Source organism: Dasypus novemcinctus, chromosome 14 (genome assembly GCF_030445035.2).
Source record: "Dasypus novemcinctus isolate mDasNov1 chromosome 14, mDasNov1.1.hap2, whole genome shotgun sequence".
Classification (NCBI taxonomy): Eukaryota; Metazoa; Chordata; class Mammalia; order Cingulata; family Dasypodidae; genus Dasypus; species Dasypus novemcinctus.
Genome location: NC_080686.1, coordinates 108,932,931 through 108,940,679, shown reverse-complemented (window position 1 = coordinate 108,940,679; position 7,749 = coordinate 108,932,931). Strand labels below are relative to the sequence as shown.

Below are 7,749 nucleotides of genomic sequence, written 5' to 3'. Positions count from 1 at the left end.
AATGGGGCGTGCTGGGGGCGGGCCCAAAGTGAGAAGGCCAATGGGGAGTGCTGGGGGCGGGCCTCGAGCAGGGACAGCCAATGGGGGGTGGGGGCGGGGCCAGTAGTGGAAGCAGCACCAAATTTGAAAAGCACACCAGGGGAGAACCTGGGCCAAGCCGGTCCAGCCGGCGGGAGGGGGGAATCAGAGTGGGAACCTGGTAAGTTAGATCTCTTGGAGAGGCTGTAACCCCTGAAGTACCCAATCAATGGGGAACAGGGGAGGGACCTGCGTGTTAGGTTTAGGGTATAAATATCATTGTTTCTTGTCCTTTGGAAAACCGGCCCTTTTCTTGTCCAGGTTGAGCATCAGTTCTTGCAAGATCATTAATAAAATTATTTTCTCCACAATCAGGTGAGCGTTTGTTTTGTTACAGGTGCAGCTTTCTTTCTAACAATCTTGGGAGCTCATCCAGGATCCAAAGCTTCAGAGGGGGACCCCAGGGCAGATGAGGGGAAGGCACGTCCCATTGATTGAGTGGTCTCAGACTCTGCTGCTGGGGGCCGCCTCTGACAGCTGGAAGGACCTGAGACCAGATGCTTAGATCTGCCGATTGCAGACAAGAAAAGGGGAAGGAAAACCTGCCTCTCGCTGACCAGGTAACGCTGTGCACGGACCAAGGTAAAAAAAAAAAAGGGGGGGGGGGGACTGTTCAGTATTGCCTGGTGGTGGGAAATTCTGATGAGTCTGGGCTTGAAAGAAGCCGGGACAAGACTCAGAATGGGGAGTAGAGGCAGTCAGTCAACTGGGGAGGGGGTATCTGTAAGATCCTCTAGGGACATTCCTCCAGATAGTCCATTGGGGAGGATGTTGGAACATTGGACCAATAATGATTGGACCAAGGGAAAGGAAATGACCCCCCGATGTATTCTGGCCAAAATATGGGACAGATGAGGATTGGCTCTGTGCCAACCCTGCTTCCATAACTCTTTTTGTGTTTTTCTGTTTGTTAAGTGTATGTTTTACTACCTCTGGATGACAATGAAAATTCTTAGAAGAGCTCTATTCAAATGGCTAAAAATAAAAAAGGAACTTATATTAATAAATAATGGAAATCTTGAAATGCCTAAATTGAGAAGAATAGTTTATTATTTTTTCACAGAACAGAAAGGGATATGAGACTTAAGTAGATATAGAAAGGCGTAAAAGGTTTATGGGAGTGCTGACTAAAATTTGATACGTTTGTTTAAAAGAATATTTTTTCCTAAGATAAGACAGCTGGTTTTCATACAATCAGGGTGGAAGCAAGTAGGACAAAACTCAAATGTATATGGCAAGTTGTAGAAGGTATTGTAAAAGGAAGCATTAAGTAAGGGAATGTGTTTTGTGAAGGTGAATTTGTCTTGAGCTGAAGCAGCTACTGTCTATGTGGTTATGGATAGTTACAAGAAGTTTGTAGGGGAAACGCACTTGGCCCAGTGGTTAGGGCATCCGTCTACCACATGGGAGGTCCACGGTTCAAACCCCGGGCCTCCTTAACCCGTGTGGAGCTGGCCCATGCGCAGTGCTGATGCGCGCAGGGAGTGCCCTGCCACGCAGGGGTGTCCCCGGCATAGGAGAGCCCCACGCGCAAGGAGTTCACCCGTCAGGAGAGCTGCCCAGCACAAAAGAAAGTGCAGCCTGCCCAGGAATGGCGCCGCCCAGGCACCGCCCACACTTCCCGTGCTGCTGACGACAACAGAAGTGGACAAAGAAACAAGACGCAGCAAATAGACACAGAGAACATACAACCGGGGGAGGGGGGGGGAATTAAATAAATAAATAAAAATAAATCTTTAAAAAAGAAAAAAAAATTTGTAGAAGGAATGTTTAAACCAAAATGTTTGAATGGCTAATTCCAATAAGTCATTATTAAACAGAAACTGAATTGATTTTAATAACAAAAAGTAGCTTCATAACAGGAAAAACTGTCAGAAGCCACCTCAATCTGCATATTAAAGGAAAATAATCTTGATTCCATTTGTCCTCTACTTTTGTCATCCCTCAGGCATGGTAGTTTGCTGGCCCAGACCCCACCTCTCAAATTCACTGTCCATCAACACCAACCCAGCAGGTGGGTCCTAATCAAGTCGTGGAAAGAGTCCAAACTTCAGCCTACCTGGGAAGGACCCTATCTAGTTTTGTTGACAACTGAGACTGCAGTCTGGACAGCAGAAAAAGGCTGGACCCACTGCTCTCGAGTAAAAGGACCAGCACCCAATAACACCTGAGTCCTGGGAAATAACTCCAATTTAGGATTCCTTAAGGATCACTCTGAGAAGGCAGTAGTTGGGAGGGCGTATCAGAAAGGGGGAGGGACCACTCGGACTCTGTATCAGTGAACTGTACAGGAAGATACCCCTCCACCTAGAGGGAAGGTTATTACCTGTATCCACCTTGTCTAGTGCCTTAATAGATTAGCAGATGAGGGATTTAAAGTTTCTGAAAATGAGAATAATTATACTATGATGTTTCAGATTCAGGTCATGACAAGCCCCATTAAACTGATAGTAAATATAACCAAAGGCCTAGAGTCCCAGACTATGCAGTTGGACACCTGCCAAGTGATAGAATGTAGGGATTTAGGGCATCAGTGGTGACCGAGTGGGCAAACTAAATATCTATGCCTGGAGTCATCGAGAGGTTATCTCAACCTCCCCCCCATCTCATTGGAGTCTTGTGTGGTGGACTAGCGAGTACAAGGGGGGACCGCCGGGAACAGTGGAGGCCGTACTCACTGGAAACCGTTAGAGGACAAGATGGCCTTTTATAAAGGTAATACCCCACCAGACTGCAAAAACCTCCAGTGTAACCCAGTGGTAATAACCATTAGAAAAGGCAGACGAATTCAGCAAAAACAACCTTTATTCTTCCCCTAACAGAGTCTACAGGATGGGAGTGGACGTTACAGGTAAAGCTCCTCTGGGGAGGTTTCATATTGGAGTCCTCCCTCCCCCTGTGGATGTGACATCAACAACAATCCCTCCAGCTAACCCTTCAGAGATGCCAAGGGAAAACCCTCCAAAGGCCAGGTCCCCCATGCAGAATGATCCCAAAACAGTCAAGATACTTAAGGCAGAAGATTTAAAGCAGAACATAGAAACAGAGAAAGGATATGGTGATGCAAATGCCTGGGTAGAATGGGTCCAACATACAATCCAGAGTCTGAACAAAAGCAACTGTTAGGCTTGTGCAACAGGCCAGCCCATTGCTCATATTGTACCCTGTCCACTAGGTACGGAAAAGAATGAAAGGGAGTCGAGTGCATGATACTCCTCTTCCAGAATGCTACTTCTGGCAAAAATTGTAGTATGCTGTCCTCTCTTCCCTCTTGTCAAAAAAGGAAACACCAAAGCCATACCGGCTTCCTGCCTCAGTCCAGGAAGTCCCTCTGCCTGTCCCTCTAGATGGGGAAAAGGGCTCTAGGAACTTGGGACCATGGCCTTGTGTACATGAGTAAGGGACGTGAGTGAGGACAGTACTGGCAAGTTCTCCAGTTTGGCCATACCGTGAGCAGACCTGTGGTGATACTGTGGAAAGGGCGTCCTCTGACCGGCGTGACCTGAGAAGTGGGGAGGAGCCTGTGCCCGGGCTCAGTTGGCCATCCATTTACCTCGGCATTCGAAAAAGAGGAAGAAACACAAAACCAGGGAGTGAGAAAGGAAAGAAGTTTACTTGGTTCCTTTAATAACTGAATTTCTCGAGATAATATAGGAGTTCCCCGGGGAGTCCCTAATGAATTTAAAGCTAGAAATCAGGTAGCTGCAGGATCTGAGTCATTCTTGTTCTGGTGGGTCACTGATAACAAAAGTGTGGATTGGATTAACTATATATATTATAATCAACAAAGATCTATCAGTTATACTAGGGATGCAGTTGAGGGAATAGCAGAACAGTTGGACGCTACTAGCCGAATGGCCTGGGAAAACAGGATAGCCCTAGACATGATGCTGGCAGAAAAAAGGAGGCGTCTGTGTTATGACTGGAGGTAGTGGCTGTACCTTCATTCCCAATAATACGGCCCCAGATGGGACGATCACCAAGGCCTTGCAAGGCTGAACAGGCTTATCTGAGGAGTTAGCAGAAAATTCTGGCATTGACAACAACCCACTCATGGGGTGGTTAGAGCTGGTTTGGAAATCGAAAGGAGTGGCCCTGTCTGTCCTGACTTCCCTTAACCAGCGTGGCTGGGGCACTCACGGCAGTTGGATGTTGCATCATCCCATGTGCCCGAGGGTTAGCTCAGAAACTGATTGAAACGGCCCTAACCAAACAGATGCCCACACAGCAGAAGCAGAACAACTTGTACCCCTTAAAAAGGGAGATCTCTATGATGAAGAATGTGAGGAGGCTCTTAGCAAATTTGAGCAACTAAATTGTGAAAACTAAAGGAGTCTAAAAGAAAGGGGGATTTGTGGGAAAGAGTCAAGTTTAATTTTCACAAAGGGAAGCCAGAGCCAGCTCTGCTGTTTGAGGAGGGAGGGCAGGGGTTCCAGTGGCTTTGGCGCAACAAGAATTTGAAAAGTATCTCAGAAGTGAGAGAGGGCCAATGGTGAGTGGTGGGGGCACGGCCAATAGTGGAAGCCGTGCCTGGGTAAAAAGCACACCAGGGATGAAAGCGGTGCTGAGCCCTCCCAGCCCTGGGGGTGTAGGGACCGTGGAAGGGGAGCCAGAGTGGGAAGCGGGTAAGGTAGCTCTCTCGGATAGGCTGTAACCCCTGAAATACCCAATCAATGGGGAACAGGGTAGGCCCCGAGTGATAGGTTTAGGGTATAAATATCACTGTTTCTTGCCCTTTGGTGCTCTGGCCATTTTATTCAGGTCAAGCATCCGTTCTTTCAAGATTGTTAATAAAATTATTTTCTCCTCCACAATCAAGTGAGCTTTTGTTTTGTTACAGGTGCAGTGTTCTTTCTAACTCAGCTGGTCCTGCAGACGGAGGCAGTGGTGGGGCGGGAAGAAGAGGAGGGCGTGCTGGCGCTGCAGGCTGCACCACCAGCCCCTGCCCACCTCCTGGCTCAGCGCCATCACAGCCCACCCGGCCACTCGGCACTCTCCCAGAGAACGAGGGGCACACGGGAAATAGTTGCTGGCACAGGGCTCTTCCCTTTCTCCCCTTATCTCCTTAGACCCGGGAGTCAAAGGAAAAAGCCTCCCCTCAAGGTTTCTTCAAAGGCCTCCTCCTGGGTCAGCCACACTGAGGGTGGTCCCTACAGCTGCACCTGTGATCCTAGCCTTGCCCTGGGTGCTCTCCCCCGGGGACAGGGCTGGCCCAGCAAGGTGTCCTCGGCTGGGCAGGTGCTGGGCAAGGAGCCCTCTGCGAGGGCACAATGCAGGCACAGCTCTAGAACCCTCCATTCTAGAACCCGCTCCAGCTTCCCCAGAGTCTGCCTTCCCCCGTGCCAGTCCATGACTGAGCTGCGTCTCCCACCCGAAGCACGCCGCCCTGGTCAGTCCCCACCCCTGCCCCAGGCCCCGGAAGTGTCCGGAGGCTTGGCTGCTGCCTCAACAGGGCACAGGTCTTGCCCAGTCTCCTGTGGTATGTCACCCCGCTGCCCCTGCCACAAATTAAGCCTCAGCTGTGCCCCCACCACCCCTCCCCATGCCCCAGGGCTGAGCTGGGCCACCACCACACCCCTTTCCGCAGACCCTCCCCTCCATGAAGGGCAGCAGCAGGCACAGGCAGGACCAGCGAGCCTTCCTGGCACAGGTGCACGAGTGCTGGGACAAGGGCTACCTGCTCTCCCCCAAGAAGATTGGCTCCGGGGCCTTCTCCAAGGTCTACCTGGCCTACGCCACACACGAGCGGATGCAGCACAACACCAAGCTGTACTCCGACCTGCGGGGCAAGCGCCACACCATGGTGAGGTGGCACGGCCAGTGCCCACCCAGGCCTCCAGCCCAGACCCAGCCTGCCCTGTCCCAGACCCCGCTCACTCCCGCTGCCCGCCCTGTCTGCAGCCCTTGGGCACACAAGGGGCGGGCGGGAGGGGAAGAGGCGTCTTCCGAGGGCCGAGGGCCGAGGGCCGCAGCTCACCCAGCCAGGCCCTCACCGAGTGCAGCAGGGTGCAGGAAGGACACACGGCTCGCCCTCCCCGGGGGCCGAGGTGGGCTGCACCCAGCGGCCGTCCTGCTCTCCCCGGTGGCCGTCAAGGTTGTCTCCACGGCCGAGGCCCCTGCGGAATTCTCCCGCAAGTTCCTGCCCCGCGAGATCTCATCACTCAACGCCACCTACAAGCACCTGAACGTGGGGGCAGGAGCCCCGGGACAGCCGTGCCCCACCCCGCCTCCCCACACCTGCTGCCCGCTCTAGGCCCGTCCCCCTCCCCCACCTGGGACCTCCAAGTGGCCCTCAGGTTCCGGGCTCAACCCCATCCCGAGACCCCCAACCCAGGGCTCAGGGCAGCCAGGCACACCCCAGCCTGGCCCCCCCTCACAGTGACAGCAGGTGGCTGGGGTCTGGCAGGTGCAGCTGTATGAGACGTACCAGAACAGCCAGCGCTCCTACCTGGTGCTGGAGCACATCAACGCGGTGTCCCACCGCCGCCGCCGCCCCGGGCTGGAGGAGGAGGCCCGCGGGCTGTTCTGGCAGCTGGTCAGTGCCGTGGCCCACTGCCACAACGCAGGCGTCGTGCACCCGTGAGGGCGCTGCCCGCCCTCCACCCACAGGCATGCGCCAGGCCCCCAGCTGGGGCTCAGCGCCTCCCCCTGCTCCCCACAGGGACCTGAAGTGTGAGAACATCCTGCTGGACGACCGAGGCCTCCTGAAGCTGACCAGCGAGCGGTCCCTGCAGCCTGGCTCCCCAGCCTGGCCCCTTCGACTCCCCGGAGGCTGCACCCCATCCTCACCTACAGCACAACCCTACTGGCGCACTCTCGCTGCCACCCACATGCCACCCCCCACCCCCACCGCGCACGCCCGAGCGGGGCCCTCCCCGCGCGCCCGCAGACTTGGGCTTCGCCAGCTGCTCGGGGCTCAAGAACGAGCTGCTGAGCACCTTCCGCGGCTCCGCGGCCTACGGCGCCCGAGATCCTCACCAGCAGGAAGTACACCGGGGAGCGAGCCGACCCGTGCAGCCTGTGAGTGACGCCCCAGGGCGCCCGGGCGCTGGGTCGGCGCACCCTGAGGAGCCCGTGCCCCCAGGGCGTCCTCCTCTACGCCGTGGTGAGCGGGAAGCTGCCCTCCAGGAGCGCCAGCCGCACCGCATGCTGCGCCTCGGGCGCCGCGGGTGTCTTCAGCCCCCGCCTGTCCCCAGGGGAGCCCCAGCCAGGCCTGGAGGGTGGGCAGCAGAGAGGCCCAGGCCCGGGATTTGGCCTCGAGGTCCCCCGCCGCCTGCGCCCTGCGACAGGGAGGGCGGCTCCACTCCCAGCCAGGCCCGGCTCCCCCCCCCCACCGCCGCTACCCCGCGGGGTTCCCTAGAGGCGGCGCCTTGGCTGCGGGGATGTGGGCGGGCGTGTCAGCGGAGGCCGCAGGGTGCGTGCTCGCCCACACAGTGCCGGGACCTGATCCGCGGCCTGCTCCAGTTGCGCCCGCGCGCGTGCCTGGGCCTGCAGCAGCTGGCCGCGCACTGCTGGATGCTGCCCGGTGCGCACGCGCTCTCCCGCACCGTGCTTGCTGCGGGCGCCGCGGCGCAACCCTCGGCCACCCGCCCAATCTCGCCAGGGGCGGAGGCCCAGCTTCCCGCGCCCCCGGATGATGGGGCGCTCCGCATGTACCCCGAGCCAAGGCCA

General features: G+C 55.7%; 1 long non-coding RNA gene across 1 annotated transcript; it reads left to right on the top strand.

Moving 5' to 3' along the window:
* Window positions 1–5,410: 5,410 nt before the first annotated feature.
* Window positions 5,411–7,597, top strand: LOC139436444 (uncharacterized). The gene is made up of 3 exons (XR_011645732.1): window positions 5,411–5,557; window positions 5,666–5,881; window positions 6,740–7,597. It is a non-coding gene; the product is annotated as an uncharacterized lncRNA (long non-coding RNA).
* Window positions 7,598–7,749: the final 152 nt, after the last annotated feature.